This window comes from Stegostoma tigrinum, chromosome 7, assembly GCF_030684315.1.
Source record: "Stegostoma tigrinum isolate sSteTig4 chromosome 7, sSteTig4.hap1, whole genome shotgun sequence".
Classification (NCBI taxonomy): domain Eukaryota; kingdom Metazoa; phylum Chordata; class Chondrichthyes; order Orectolobiformes; family Stegostomatidae; genus Stegostoma; species Stegostoma tigrinum.
The window spans coordinates 105,017,310-105,034,339 of record NC_081360.1 but is presented as its reverse complement, the minus strand read 5'-3'; the positions used below and the strand labels follow the sequence as shown (position 1 = coordinate 105,034,339).

At 47.0% G+C, this 17,030-nt stretch overlaps 1 protein-coding gene across 9 annotated transcripts in view; it reads right to left on the bottom strand.

Annotated features, from left to right (window-relative positions):
* tns1b (tensin 1b) overlaps positions 1–17,030 on the bottom strand; it is a 571,744-nt gene that overhangs the window by 171,665 nt on the left and 383,049 nt on the right. The gene's annotated exons all lie outside the window — the stretch shown is intronic.

Here is a 17,030-nt window from a genome sequence, read left to right as displayed (position 1 = left end):
TGTACCCATCCAGATGACTTTTAAATGCTGTAATTGTACCAGCTTCCACCCACTTCCTCTGGCAGCTCATTTCATACACACACTATCCTCTGTGTGAAAAAGTGCCCTCCGATCCATTTTATATGTTTCCCCTCTCATCTTTAACCCATGCCCACTAGTTGTGGGCTCCCCATCCATGGGAAAAAGACTTTGACTATTCACCCTACCTATGCCCCTCATGATTTTACAAACCTCTGTATAAGGTCACCCCTCAGCCTCCGACATTCCAGGGAAAATAGCCCCAGCCTATTCAGCCTCTCTCTATAGCTCACACTCCCTGGTCCCAGCAACATCCGATAAATCTTTTCTGCACCCTTTCAAGTTTAACGGCATCTTTCGTGTGGCAGGGACAACACAACAGAACGCAGTATTCCAGAAGGGGCTGAACCAATGTCCTGTTGCTTTATTCTTCTACGTCCCTCGTACCTTCATCAAGGTCACCTTCAAAAAATACTGATGAAGGGTAAAGGCGCGAAATGTCAGCTTTTGTGCTCCTGAGATGCTGCTTGGCCTGCTGTGTTCATCCAGCTTCACACTTTGTCATCTTCAAAAAACACTGATTGCTCCTCTATGCACCCCCTGCAAGGAGCACTCTGCACATTCTCACAGAAGAGGCTTCTCCTAATGTTGAGAAACTCTCTTCCTCTAATAACCACTCATTCCACACTCTCCAACAAAAGCAATACCTGTGGCAGAGCTTGCTGCACAGATAATGTTGTGTAGATCACCCAGCTAGTCAGAAACAAATCATCGGTGATTCCACTCAAACTGCAAATTGTCACTAGCTGCCGAAGAGTTTGATTCATTCCATCAATCTAACCACTGCCCCTTGCCATTCAATGCTGTCACCATCACTGAATCGCCCCACTGTCAACATCCTGGGGGTTGCCACTGACCAGAAACTCAACTGCACTCACCATATAAACACAGGGGCCACAATGTTAGGCTGGAGAAGGGTCAGAAGAGATTCACCAGGATATTACTGGGAATGGAGGACTTCAGTTTAAAAAGAAAAACTGAATAGGCAGGGACCTTGTCACTGGAGCACAGGAGGTTGAGAACATAGAACATAGAACATTACAGCGCAGTACAGGCCCTTCGGCCCTCGCTGTTGCGCCGACCTGTGAAACCAATCTGAAGCCCATCTAACCTACACTATTCCATTATCATCCATATGTTTATCCAATGACCATTTAAATACCCTTAAACTTGGCGAGTCTACTACTGTTGCAGGCAGGGCATTCCACGCCCTCACTACTCTGAGTAAAGAACCTCTCTCTGACATCTGTCCTATATCTATCACCCCTCAATTTAAAGCACTGTCCCCTCGTGCTAGCCATCTCCATCCAAGGAAAAAGGCTCTCACTGTCCACCCTATCTAATCCTCTGATCATCTTGTGTGTCTCTATTAGGACACTTCTTAGCCTTCTTCTCTCTAATGAAAACAGCCTCAAGTGCCTCGGCCTTCCCTCATAAGACCTTCCCTCCATACCAGGCAACATCCTAGTAAATCTCCTCTGCACCCTTTCTAAAGCTTCCACATCCTTCTTATAATGCGGTGACCAGAACTGTACGCAATACTCCAAGTGCGGCCGCACCAGAGTTTTGTACAGCTTCACCATAACCTCTTGGTTCCGGAACTCGATCCCTTTACCAATAAAACCTAACACACCGTACACCTTCTTAACAACCCTATCAACCTGGGTAGAAACTTTCAGGGATCTATGCACATGGACACCAAGACCTCTCTGCTCGTCCACACTACCAAGAATCTTACCATTAGCCCAGTACTCTGTATTCCTGTTACTCCTTCCAAAGTGAATCACCTCACACTTGTCTGCATTAAACTCCATTTTCAACCTCTCAGCCCAGCTCTGCAGCTTATCTATGTCTCTCTGCAACCTGCAACATCCTTCCGCACTATCCGCAACTCCACTGACTTTAGTGCAAATTTACTAACCCATCCTTCTACGCCCTCATCCAGGTCATTTATAAAAATGACAAACAGCAGTGGACCCAACACCGACCCTTGCGGTACACCACTAGTAACTGCTCTCCAGGATGAACATTTCCCATCAACTACCACCCTCTGTCTTCTTTCAACAAGCCAATTTCCGATCCAAACTGCTATATCTCCCACATTTCCATTCCTCCGCATTTTGTACAATAGCCTACTGTGGGGAACCTTATCAAATGCCTTGCTGAAATCCATATACACCACATCAACTGGTTTACTCTCATCTACCTGTTTGGTCACCTTCTCAAAGAACTCAATGAGGTTTGTGAGGCACGACCTTCCCTTCACAAAACCGTGCTGACTATCCCTAATCAATTTATTCTTTTCTAGATGATTATAAATCCTATCCCTTATAACCTTTTCCAACACTTTACCAACAACTGAGGTAAGGCTCACTGGTCTACAATTATCAGGGTTGTCTCTACTCCCCTTCTTGAACAGGGGAACCACATTTGCTATCCTCCAGTCTTCTGGCACTATTCCTGTAGACAATGATGAGTTAAAGATCAATGCCAAAGGCTCGGCAATCTCCTCCCTGGCTTCCCAGAGGATCCTAGGATAAATCCCATCTGACCGAGGGGGCGTATCTATTTTCACACCTTCCAGAATTAGTAACACCTCCTTCTTGTGAATCTCAATCCTGTCTAGTCTAATAGCCCGTATCTCAGTATTCTCCTTGACAACATTGTCTTCTTCCTGTGTGAATACTGATGAAAAAGAAAGCTTTAGGATTTTCCTTGATCCTACCTGCCAAAGACTTCTCATTGCCCTCCTGGCTCTTCTTAGCTCTCTCTTTAGGTCCTTCCTGGTTAACCTGTAACTCTCAAGCGCCCTAACTGAGCCTCCACGCCTCATCTTTACATAAGCCTCTTTCTTCCTCTTGACAAGAGATTCAACTTCTTTAGTAAACCACGGTTCCCTCGCTCGACCACTTCCTCCCTGCCTGACAGTTACATACTTATCAAGGACACGCAGTAGCTGTTCCTTGATCAAGCTCCACATTTCAATTGTGCCCAGTCCCTGCATTTTCCTTCCCCGTCCTATGCATCGTAAGTCTTGCCTAATCGCCTCATAATTGCCTTTCCCCCAGCTATAACTCTTGCCCAGTGGTATTTTCCTATCCCTTTCCATCGCGAAAATAAATGGAACCGAATTGTGGTCACTATCACCAAAGTGCTCACCTACCTCTAAGCCTAACACCTGGCCTGGTTCATTACCCAGTACCAAATCCAATGTGGCCTCGCCTCTTGTTGACCTATCTACATAATGTGTCAGGAAACCCTCCGGCACTCATTGGACAGAAACTGACCCACCTAACTTACTCGAACTATAGTGTTTCCAGTCAATATTTGGAGTGTTAAAGTCCCCATAACAACTACCCTGTTACTTTCGGTCCTATCCAGAATCATCTCTGCAATCCTTTCCTCTACATCTCTGGAATTTTTTGGGGGCCTGTAGAAAACTCCCAACAGGGTGACCTCTCCTCTCCTGTTTCTAACCTCAGTCCATACTACCTGAGTAGACAAGTCCTTGTATTGGTTTATTAAATGATGAAGGATACATGTCGGGTTAATGGATGGTGTTTTTTTCCCTAGGATGGGGATTTCAAGCCTAGAGGGTATATTTTTAAGGAGTGAGATTTAAAAAATGCTTGAGGGACAATTTCTTTACTCAGAAGGTGGCTCATGTGTGGGATGTACTTCCTGAGGAAATGGTGGATGTGGGTACAATTACAAGGTTTTGAAGACATTTGGATAAGTACATGAATAAAGAAAGGTTTGGAGGGTTATGGGCCAGGAGCAGGCAGGTGGGACTAGTTTAGTTTGGGATTATGGCCAGCATGTGGCCAGTGATGTATGACTCTATGACTCTATGAGCAGGCCTGAAGCTTGGAATACAGCAGTAAGTAACCCACCTCCTGACTCCCCAGATCCTGCCTACCATCTACAAGGCACAAGTCTGGAGTGTGATGGGATACTCCCCACTTGCCTGGATGGGGGCAGCCCCAACAACACTCAAGAAGCTCAACACCATCCAGGGCAAAGCAGCCGCTTGACTGGCACCACATCCACAAACATCCCACTCCCCCCACCCCCGACACTCAGTAGCAGCAGTGTGTACTATCTACAAGATGCACGGCAGAGATTCACCAAAGATCCTCAGGCAGCACCGTCCAAACCCACAACTTTGACTACTATGAAGACCTTGATCAGTAGATATACAGACACACGCAGAACTTTATTGTGTGTCTAACCTCGCGCTGTCCCTGTCCTGGGAATGTTCAGCAGGGACAGTGTAGAGGGAACTTTATCCTGTATTTAACCTTGAAGTCACATGGGGTCCAGGGTGTGATAGCCAGATGGATAAAAAACTGGCTGGGCAACAGGAGACAGAGGATAGTAGTAGAAGGGGGTTTCTCAAATTGGGGAGACCTGTAACCAGTGGTGTTCCACAGGGATCTGTGCTGGGACCACTGTTGTTTGTGATATATGTAAATGATTTGGAGGAAGGTGTAGGTGGTCTGATCAGCAAGTTTGCTGATGACACTAAGATTGGTGGAGTAGCTGATACTGAAGGGGACTGTCAGAAATTACAGCAGAATATAGATAGACTGGAGAGTTGGGCAGATAAATGGCAGATGGACTTCAATCCGGGCAAATGTGAGGTGATGCATTTTAGACCATCAAATTCAAGGGAAAACTATACAGTAAATGGAAAAGTCCTAGGGAAAATTGATGAACAGAGACATCTGGGTGTTCAGGTCCATGGTTCCCTGAAGGTGACAATGCAGGTCAATAGAGTGGTCAAGAAGGCATATGGCATGCTTTCCTTCATTGGGCGGGGTATTGAGTACAAGAGTTGGCAGGTCATGTTGCAGTTGTATAGTACTTTGGTTCGGCCACATTTGGAGTACTGTGTACAGTTCTAGTCGCCACATTACCAAAAGGATGTGGATGCTTTGGAGAGGGTGCAGAGGAGGTTCACCAGGATGTCGCCTGGTATGGAGGGTGCTAGCTATGAAGAGAGGTTGAGTAGATTAGGACTATTTTCATTAGAAAGACGGAGATTGAGAGGGGACCTGATTGAGGTCTACAAAATCATGAGGGGTATAGACAGGGTGGATAGCAAAAAGCTTTTTCCCCAGAGTGGGGGACTCAATTACTAGGGGTCATGAGTTCAAAGTGAGAGGAGGAAAGTTTAGGGGAGATATGCGTGGAAAGTTCTTTACACAGAGGGTGGTGGGTGCCTGGAACGCGTTGCCAGCGGAGGTGGTAGACGCACACACGTTAGCTTCTTTTAAGATATATTCGGACAGGTACATGGATGGGCAGGGAGCAAATGGACACAGACCGTTAGAAAATAGATGACAGGTTGGACAGAGGATCTTGATCGGTGCCGGCTTGGAGGGCCGAAGGGCCTGTTCCTGTGCTGTAATTTTCTTTGTTTCTTTGTTTGCGCTGTCCCTGTCTTGGGAATGTTCAACAGGGACAGTGTAGAGGGAGCTTTATTCTGTAGCTAACCCTGTGCTGTCCCTGTTGTGGCAGTGTTTGATGGGTGACATTGATGAAAAAGCATTACTTTCTGTTTAAAAGAGTCGAGAAACATCACTCTCTAACCCCGTGCTCTAATTCCATAAGATGCAGAAGTAAAAGTTGGCCATTGGCCCATTGAATTCATTCCACCGTTCAATGGGATCTTGGCTGTTTTGACAATCCTTAATTCCACTTTCCTGCCTTTTCCCCTAACCATTGATTCCCATCGTGATGAAAAATTCCTCTATCTCAGCCTTGAATAAAATCTCAAAAGCCCTCTGTGGCAAAGAATTGCACAGATGCACTCGCTTCTGCAAAGAAATTCCTCCTCATCTCTGTCTTAAATGGGTGTGCCCTTACTCTGAGATGATGCACTCTGGTCCCAGATTCTCCCACAAGAGGAACAATCTCTTTTGCCAAGGCCCTTGAATGTTTCAATGAAGTCACCTGTCATCCTTCTAAACTCCAATGAGTACAGGACCAAACGCATCACATAAAATCCTCATAAAATCATCCCTCCATACCCAGTATCAGCTGAGTGAACCTTCACAGGATTGTCTCCAGTGTCATTAGGTAGTGTCTGTGAGGTGATGCATGATAGAGGTCGAATGCAGGAGGGATGTACACAGTAAATGACAGGACACTGAGTAGCATCGATGCGCACAGGGATCTAGGCATACAGGTGCACAGTTCACTGGATACACAAGTGGATCAGGAGAGATTGAGGAACCTTTGATAACAAAGTGTGGAGCTGGCTGAACACAGCAGGCCAAGCAGCATCTTAGCAGCACAAAACTGAAATGTCAAAGGAAAACGGGGTGCCTGAAAGAAACTTACAAGATTATAATAGGCACTGGGATAGAATGGATAGTTAGAATCTTTTTATCCCCAGGGGAGAAATGTAAACTACTGAGGACATAGGTTTAAGGTAAAGAGGGGGTATGTTTAAAGGAGATGTGAGAGGCAGGTTTTTTTACGCAGAGGGTGGTAAGTGTCTGGAATGTGTTGCCGGAGGAGATGGTGAAGATGAATACAATAGCAACATTTGAGAAACATCTTGACAGATACAGGAGCGAACAAGGATCGAGGGATATGGACCCCATTTGGGGCAAAAGGCTTTTAGTTCAGAAAGGCACCATATGTCAGAGGAGATTTGGTGGGCCGAATGGCCTATTCCTGAGCAGTACCGTTCTTTGTTCTGTCTTCCCTTTATAAGGGGCCCAAGACTGTTCACAGTATTCCAGTTGCGGCCTTGTATAGTTTTAGTAAAATCTCCCAACTTTTATTATTCCATCACTTTTGAAATAAAGGCCAATATTCCATTTGCCTTTCCCTGAACCTGCTGAACTTTGCTGTTGGCTTTTGGGATTCGTGCATGAGGACTCTCAAATCCCTTGGTACTGTAGCTCTCTGCAATCTGACTCCTTTCAAATAATAGTCAGCTTCTCTATTCTTCCTGCCAAAGTGAACTCTTCCTCATGCACATTTTCCTCAATTATATTTCACCCTCCTCAGTTTTTGCCAGTTTGGTTAACCTATCTCTATCCCTCTGCAGGCTCTCTGTGCCACCCTCATCACTTCCCTTCCTGTCTATTTTTCTGTCATCCACAAACTTGGCTACAGTACATTCACTTTCTTCATACAAGTCATTCATACAGATCGTAAATGACTGTGATTCTAGCATTGATCCCTGTGGGGTACTAGTTACAGACTGCCACTCCTGAAAAAGTTGCCTTTATCCCAAATCTCTGTCTTCTATTAGTTCGCCAATATTCTATCCAAGCCAATATACTATCCCTAACACCATGGGCTGTTATTTTATTAGGTTACCTAATGTGTGAGTCCTTCTGAAAATCCATATATATTACATTTTCTGCTCCCTCAAGATCTATCCTGCCTGTTATCTCTTCAAAGAATTCTAGTAGATCTGTCAGGTATTACTTCGCCTTTCCATGAAGCCATGCTGAATCTCCTTGACTATATTAAATATTTATAAATGCCCTGCTGTTACATCCTTTAGAATAACTCCAACATTTTCCCAATAACAGACATTAAGTAAACTAACCTATAGTTACAGAGATAGTAATAACTGTAGATGCTGGAGAATCTGAGATAACACGGTGTGGAGCTGGATGAACACAGCAGGTCAAGCAGCATCAGAGGAGCAGGAAGGCTGACGTTTCGAGCTTCGACCCTTCTTCAGAAATATACCTATGTAACCTAATATAACCTTGGTTTTACACCTTCCCTTTTTCAAGAAATGTGTTTTATTGGCAGTTTTCCAGATCTTCTGGAACTTTTCCAGAATCGAAGGATTCCTGGAAGATTATTACCAGTGCATCCACTATCTCTGTAGCCACTTCCTTTAATATCCCAGGATGCATCAGATCCAGGGGACTTATCGGATTTTAGAGCTATTCGTTTCCTAAACACTTCTTTCCAGTGACAGTTATTGTCTTTATTTCCTCCAAAACCCTGCCTTTTGATTATTCAGTAAGTTTGGAATGTTGCTAGTGCTTTCTACCATGAGGTAGATTCAAGATATTTATTCAACACATCTGTATTTCCCTCATTCCCAATTATTATTTCCCCAGCCTCATTCTCTAAAGGGTCTGTGTTACTCATGGAGCCACAGAAATATACAACACTGAAGCAGATCCTTCAGTCCAACTTGTCCGTGCTGAACAGGTATCCTACATTAAACTAGTCCTAATGCCTGCATTTGGCCTATATCCCTCTAACCCCTTCCTATCCTTGTACCCATCCAGATGCCTTTTAAATGTTGTAAATGTACCAGCCTCCACCACTTCCTCTGGCAGCTCATTCCATACACACACCACGCTCAGCATGAAAAAGTTGCCCCTTAGCTCCCTTTTAAATCTTTTACCCCCTCACCATAAACCTATGCCCCTCTAGTTTTAGACTACCCCCACCCCAGGGAAAAGACCTTGTCTATTTATCCTATCCACGCCCCTCTTAATTTTATAAAACTCTACAAGGTCACCCCTCAGCCTCCAATGCTCCAGGGAAAATAGGCCCAGCCCATTCAGCCTCTCCCTATAGCTCATATCTTCCAATCCGGCAACATCCTTGTAAATCTTTTCTGAGCCCTTTCAAGTTACACAATGCTGTTAATTTTTTTCCCTTATGATACATTAAAAAACACATATATTCATGTCCTTGAGAAAATGGGAACTGCAGATGCTGGAGAATCCCAGATAACAAAGTGTGGAGCTGGATGAACACAGCAGGCCAAGCAGCATCTCAGGAGCACAAAAGCTCACGTTTCGGGCCGAGACCCTTCATCAGAGACGGGGATGGGGTGAGGGCTCTGGAATAAATAGGGAGAGAGGGGGAGGCGGACCGAAGATGGAGAGAAAAGAAGATAGGTGGAGAGGAGAGTATAGGTGGGGAGGTAGTGAGGGGATAGGTCAGTCCAGGGAAGACGGACAGGTCAAGGAGGCGGGATGAGGTGGTAGGTAGGAAATGGAGGTGCGGCTTGAGGTGGGAGGAAGGGAGGGTGAGAGGAAGAACAGGTTAGGGAGGCAGAGACAGGCTGGGCTGGTTTTGGGATGCAGTGGGGGGAGGGGAAGAACTGGGCTGGTTTTGGGATGCAGTGGGGGAAGGGGAGATTTTGAAGCTTATGAAGTCCACATTGATACCATTGGGCTGCAGGGTTCCCAAGCGGAATATGAGTTGCTGTTCCTGCAACCTTCGGGCGGCATCATTGTGGCACTGCAGGAGGCCCATGATGGACACGTCATCTAGAGAATGGGAGGGGGAGTTGAAATGTTTTGTGACTGGGAGGTGCAGTTGTTTATTGCGAACCGAGCGGAGGTGTTCTGCAAAGCGGTCCCCAAGCCCCTGCCTGGTTTCTCCAATGTAGAGGAAGCCACACCGGGTACAATGGATACAATATACCACATTTGCAGATGTGCAGGTGAACATCTGCTTGATATGGAAGGTCATCTTGGGGCCTGGGATAGGGGTGAGGGAGGAGGTGTGGGGGCAGGTGTAGCACTTCCTGCGGTTGCAGGGGAAGGTGCCGGGTGTGGTGGGGTAGGAGGGGAGTGTGGAGCGGACAAGGAAGTCGCAGAGAGAGTGGTCTCTCCGGAAGGCAGACAAGAGTGGGGATGGAAAAATGTCTTGAGTGGTGGGGTCGGATTGTAGATGGCGCAAGTGTCGGAGGATGATGCGTTGTATCCGGAGGTTGGTGGGGTGGTGTGTGAGAACGAGGGAGATCCTGTTTGGGTGGTTGTGGCGGGGTTGGGGTGTGAGGGATGTGTTGCGGGAAATGCGGGAGACGTGGTCAAGGGAGTTCTCGATCACTGTGGGGGGAAAGTTGCGGTCCTTGAAGAATGTGGACATCTGGGATGTGCAGGAGTGGAATGCCTCATCATGGGAGCAGATGCGGCAGAGGTGGAGGAATTGGGAATAGGGGATGGAATTTGTGCAGGAGGGTGGGTGGGCGGAGTTGTATTCTAGGTAGCTGTGGGAGTCAGCGGGCTTGAAATGGACATCAGTTTCTAGCTGGTTACCTGAGATGGAGACTGAGAGGTCCAGGAAGGTGAGGGATGTGTTGGAGATGGCCCAGGTGAACTTGAGGTTGGGGTGGAAGGTGTTGATGAAGTGGATGAACTGTTTGAGCTCCTCTGGGGAGCAAGAGGCGGCGCCAATACAGTCATCAATGTAACGGAGGAAGAGGTGGGGTTCGGGGCCTGTGTAGGTGCGGAAGAGGGACTGTTCCACATAACCTACAAAGAGGCAGGCATAGCTGGGGCCCATGGCCACCCCCTTTGTCTGTAGGAAGTGGGAGGAATCAAAAGAGAAGTTGTTGAGGGTGATGACGAGTTTGGCTAGGTGGATGAGGGTGTCGGTGGAGGGGGACTGGTCGGGCCTGCGGGACAGGAAGAAGCAGAGGGCCTTGAGGCCATCTGCATGATGAATACAAGTGTATAGGGACTGGACATCCATGGTGAAAATGAGGTGTTGGGGGCCAGGGAATTGGAAGTCCTGGAGGAGATGGAGGTGGAGAAGGACATATACATGTCCTTCTTTATATTACCAACCAGTTTTCCATCACAGATTTTTTCCTCTTTATTAGTTTTTGGTCATCTTTTGTTGGTTTTTAAAAATACTTGCCCTTTTAAAGGAAGGGTTTTATCACCTGGAGAGGGTCTGGGCAGATTTACCAGGAAGTCAGAGATACCAGGAACTGCAGATGCTGGAGAATCCAAAATAACAAGGTGTGGAGCTGGATGAATACCGCAGGCCAAGCAGCATCAGAGGAGCAGGAAAGCTGAGGTTTTGGGACTAGACCCTTCATCAGAAATAAAAAGTTTCCAGCATGTTGCCAGGTATGGATGGTTTGAGTTATAAAGAAAAGCTGGATAGAGTGGGATATTTTTCATTGGAGTGTAGGAGGTTGAGAGGTGAAGGGTGTCGATGGGGGGTTAATGGTAGATATCTTTTCCCTAAGATCAGGGATTTCGAGTTTAAGGAGCATATTTTTAAGGAGGAGAGGTTCTAAAAAAGACATGAGGCAAATTTTTTTACACAAAGGGTGTATCATGTGTGGAAAGAACTTCCTGACGAAGTGGTGGAGGTGGGCACAGTTACAATATTTAAAATACATTTAGATAAGTACATGAATAGGAAAGGTTTGGAGGGTGATGGGCCAGGAGCAGGCAGGTGGGACTAGCTTAGTTTGATACCATGGTTGGCAAGGACTGGTTGAACTGAAGGGTCTGTTTCCGTGCTGTATGACTCTATGATTCGGACTAACCACTAATCTTTGCTGAACTTTCAAGATTTTTTTATCTTTCGGTTTCGGGGAGGTGATGGCTGAATAGTATTATCGCTAGACTGTTAATCCAGAGACCCGATAATGTTCTGGGGACTTGGGTTCGAATCCTGCCACAGCAGATGATAGAATTTGAATTCAATAAAAAATCTGGAATTAAGAATCTAATGATGACCATGAACCCATTGCCAATTGTCAGGAAAACCCATCTGGTTCACTAATGTGAGGCTGGATGAACACAGCAGGCCAAGCAGCATCTCAGGAGCACAAAAGCTGACGTTTCGGGCCTAGACCCTTCATCAGAGAGGGGGATGGGGGGAGGGAACTGGAATAAATAGGGAGAGAGGGGGAGGCGGACCGAAGATGGAGAGTAAAGAAGATAGGTGGAGAGGGTGTAGGTGGGGAGGTAGGGAGGGGATAGGTCAGTCCAGGGAAGACGGACAGGTCAAGGAGGTGGGATGAGGTTAGTAGGTAGCTGGGGATGCGGCTTGGGGTGGGAGGAAGGGATGGGTGAGAGGAAGAACCGGTTAGGGAGGCAGAGACAGGTTGGACTGGTTTTGGGATGCAGTGGGTGGGGGGGAAGAGCTGGGCTGGTTGTGTGGTGCTGTGGGGGGAGGGGATGAACTGGGCTGGTTTAGGGATGCAGTGGGGGAAGGGGAGATTTTGAAACTGGTGAAGTCCACATTGATACCATATGGCTGCAGGGTTCCCAGGCGGAATATGAGTTGCTGTTCCTGCAACCTTCGGGTGGCATCATTGTGGCAGTGCAGGAGGCCCATGATGGACATGTCATCAAGAGAATGGGAGGGGGAGTGGAAATGGTTTGCGACTGGGAGGTGCAGTTGTTTGTTGCGAACTGAGCGGAGGTGTTCTGCAAAGCGGTCCCCAAGCCTCCGCTTGGTTTCCCCAATGTAGAGAAAGCCGCACCGGGTACAGTGGATACAGTATACCACATTGGCAGATGTGCAGGTGAACCTCTGCTTAATGTGGAATGTCATCTTGGGGCCTGGGATGGGGGTGAGGGAGGAGGTGTGGGGACAAGTGTAGCATTTCCTGCGGTTGCAGGGGAAGGTGCCGGGTGTGGTGGGGTTGGAGGGCAGTGTGGAGCGAACAAGGGAGTCACGGAGAGAGTGGTCTCTCCGGAAAGCAGACAGGGGTGGGGATGGAAAAATGTCTTGGGTGGTGGGGTCGGATTGTAAATGGCGGAAGTGTCGGAGGATAATGCGTTGTATCCGGAGGTTGGTAGGGTGGTGTGTGAGAACGAGGGGGATCCTCTTGGGGCGGTTGTGGCGGGGGCGGGGTGTGAGGGATGTGTCGCGGGAAATGCGGGAGACGCAGTCAAGGGCGTTCTCAATCACCGTGGGGGGGAAGTTGCGGTCCTTAAAGAACTTGGACATCTGGGATGTGCGGGAGTGGAATGTCTAGACACACATGTCTCCCCCCACAGCACCACACAACCAGCCCAGCTCTTCCCCCCCACCCACTGCATCCCAAAACCAGTCCAACCTGTCTCTGCCTCCCTAACCGGTTCTTCCTCTCACCCATCCCTTCCTCCCACCCCAAGCCGCACCCCCAGCTACCTACTAACCTCATCCCACCTCCTTGACCTGTCCGTCTTCCCTGGACTGACCTATCCCCTCCCTACCTCCCCACCTACACCCTCTCCACCTATCTTCTTTACTCTCCATCTTCGGTCCGCCTCCCCCTCTCTCCCTATTTATTCCAGTTCCCTCCCCCCATCCCCCTCTCTGATGAAGGGTCTAGGCCCGAAACGTCAGCTTTTGTGCTCCTGAGATGCTGCTTGGCCTGCTGTGTTCATCCAGCCTCACATTTTATTATCTTGGAATCTCCAGCATCTGCAGTTCCCATTATCTCTGGTTCACTAATGTCCTTCAGGGAAGCAAACTGTCATCCTTACCTGGTCTGGCCTATATGTGACTCCAGAGCCACAGCAATGTGGTTGACTCTTAACTGCCCTCTGGGCAATTAGGGATGAGTGATAAATACTGCCTGGCCAGCAACACCCTCATACCATGAATGAATTAAGGGTTCGATACTGTCTTTAGTTTCCTCGGTAAACCATAGTTGGTTTCACCACTTCCCAGAATCCATCTTCCTCTCTGGTTTAGATCTTTCTTGTGAGCCGAGAACTATTTTCTTAAAAATCTGCCATTGTTCCTCAACAATATTTGCTGCTACACTCCTTACCCAATCCACTGCAACCAAACTCTGCCCTCATCCCTTTGTAATTATCCTTTTTTAAAGCCTAGCACCGCTGTCTCTGATCCATGTTTCGCCCTCTCGCACTGAAGGTCAAATTCTATCATGTTCTGGCCACTCATATTCTGACATCAAATATTAAACCTGTTTCATTGCACATCACCCGATCCAAACAGAACGATCCCTGAAGAAATTCTGAGGAAGGGTCGCTCGACCCGAATTGTTAACTCTGATTGTTCTTCGCAGATGATAGCTTTTCCAGCAATTTCTCTTTATGTTACAGGCCAATCCCTGGCTGGATCCACAATATATTGTGAATCTGTCCTTAACACAACATAAATACTTTCGCATGGCTACTCTGCTGAACTGATATTCCTACTTTACACCAAAGCTAATGTCACCCATGGCTGGTAAACTGCCATTATTATAGAATGGAATCATAGATTCCCTAGAGTGTGGAAACAGGCCCTTTGGCCCAATAAGTCCACACTGAGCATCAGACCGTCCCACCCAGACCCATCCCCCTGTAACCTACCTGAGCTACACAATCCCTGAACACTCCAGGCAATTTCCCACCCTACCCTGCACATCTTTGGGCTGTGGGAGGAAACTGGAGCACCCGGAGGAAACCCACGCAGACACGGGGAGAATGTGCAAACTCCACACAGACAGTTGCCTGAGGCTGGACTCGAACCCAGGTCCCTGATGCTGTGAGGCTGCAGTGTTAACCACTGAGCCACCGTGCTCTCATTATCTCCTCAATGATTCTCTGTCCCACCATACAGTTACTGTTGGTGTTCTACAGACTATTGGTGATGGCCTCAGCTTGTACGAGGGGGCATAGCTACAAATTGAGGGGTGATAGATTTAAGACAGATGTCAGAGGCAGGTTCTTTACTCAGAGAGTGGTAAGGGCGTGGAACGCTCTGCCTGCCAACGTAGTGAACTCAGCCACATTAGGGACATTTAAACAGTCCTTGGATAAGTCCACGGATAATGATGGGATAGTGTAGGGGGATTAGTTCACAGGTCAGCGCAAGATTGAGGACCAAAGGGCCTGTTCCACGCTGTATTGTTCAATATTTTATGTTCTATTCCTCCCCTTGTTATTTCTGACCTCTCCCTGTAACGATTTGACATCTTCCAATTCAAGCTCATTTCTTGCTATTGTACTTAGAACATAGAACATTACAGCACAGTACAGGCCCTTCGGCCCTCGATGTTGTGCCGACCTGTCATACCGATCTCAAGCCCATCTAACCTACACTATTCCATGTACGTCCATATGCTTATCCAATGACGACTTAAATGTACCTAAAGTTGGCGAATCTACTACCGTTGCAGGCAAAGCCTTCCATTCTCTTACTACTGTCTGAGTAAAGAAACTACCTCTGACATCTGTCCTATATCTTTCACCCCTCAATTTAAAGCTACGCCCCCTCGTGCTCGCCATCCTAGGAAAAAGGCTCTCCCTATCCACCCTATCTAACCCTCTGATTATTTTATGTGTTTCAATTAAGTCACCTCTCAACCTTCTTCTCTCTAATGAAAACAGCCTCAAGTGCCTCAGCCTTTCCTCGTAAGACCTTCCCTCCATACCAGGCAACATCCTATTAAATCTCCTCTGCACCCTTTCCAAAGCTTCCACATCCTTCTTATAATGTGGTGGCCAGAAGTGTACGCAATACTCCAAGTGCGGCCGCACCAGAGTTTTGTGCAGATTCAGCACAACCTCTTGGTTCCGGAAATCGATCCTCTATTAATAAAAGCTAAAATACTGTATGCCTTCTTAATAGCCCTGTCAACCTGGGTGGCAACTTTCAAGGATCTGTGTACATGGACACCGAAAGGGTTATGGGGATTGGGTGATCTTTGGGGGATATGGGGAGAGGGTGAGGTTTGGGGGATATAAATATATGAATATATATATATATATACCCAACACTGACCCTTGTGGTACACCACTAGTAACTGGTCTCCAGGATGAACATTTCCCATCAACTACCACCCTCTGTCTTCTTTCAGCAAGCCAATTTCCAATCCAAACTGCTATATCTCCCACAATTCCATTCCTCCGCATTTTGTGCAACAGCCTACTGTGGGGAACCTTATCAAACTCTTCCTCCCTGCCTGACAGGTACATACTTATCTAGGGCAAACAAGATTGTTCTATGTTCTATGTAAACGCCTTGCTGAAATCCATATACACCACATCAACCGGTTTACACTTATCTACCTGTTTGGTCACCTTCTCAAAGAACTCAATAAGATTTTGTGAGGCATGACCTACCCTTCACAAAACCGTGCTGACTATCCCTAATCAAATTATTCTTTTCTAGATGATTATAAATCCTATCCCTTATAACCTTTTCCAACACTTTACCAACAACTGAAGTAAGGCTCACTGGTCTATAATTACCAGGGTTGTCTCTACTCCCCTTCTTGAACAGGGGAACCACATTTGCTATCCTCCAGTCATCTGGCACTATTCCTGTAGACAATGACGAGTTAAAGATCAATGCCAAAGGCTCGGCAATCTCCTCCTTGGCTTCCCAGAGGATCCTAGGATAAATCCCATCCGGCCCAGGGGACTTATCTATCTTCACCCTCTGCAGGATTTCTAATACCTCTTCCTTGTGAACCTCAATCCCACCTAGTCTAGTAGCCTGTATCTCACTATTCTCCTCGACAACATTGTCGTTTTCTAGAGTGAATACTGTTGAAAAATATTCATTTAGTGTTTCCCCTATCTCATCTGACTCCACACACAACTTACCACTACTATCCTTGATTGGCCCTAATCTTACTTTCGTCATTCTTTTATTCCTTAAATACCTATAGAAAGCCTTAGGGTTTACCCTGATCCTATCCGCCAACAACTTCTCATGTCTCCTCCTGGCTCTTCTGAGCTCTCTCTTTAGGTCTTTCCTGGCCTCAGCTCCCGCGCTCTACCGCTTCCTCCCTGCCTGACAGGTACATACTTATCTAGGGCACACAGGAGATTTTCCTTGAGTAGGCTCCACATTTCTGATGTGCCCATTCCCTGCAGTTTCCTTCCCCATCCTATGTTCCCTAAATCTTGCCTAATCTCATCATAATTGCCTTTCCCCCAGCTATAACTCTTGACCAGTGGTATACACCTATCCCTTTCCATCACTAAAGTAAACATAACAGAATTGCGATCGCTGTCACCAAAGTGCTCACCTACTTCCAAATCTAACACCTGGCCAGGCTCATTACCCAGTACCAAATCTAATGTGGCTTCACCCCTTGTTGGCCTGTCTACACACTGTGTCAGGAAGCCCTCCTGGACACTCTGGACAAAAACTGACCCATCTATAGTACTCGAACTATAGTGTTCCCAGTCAATATTTGGAAAGTTGAAGTCCCCCATGATAACTACCCTGTCTCTCTCACT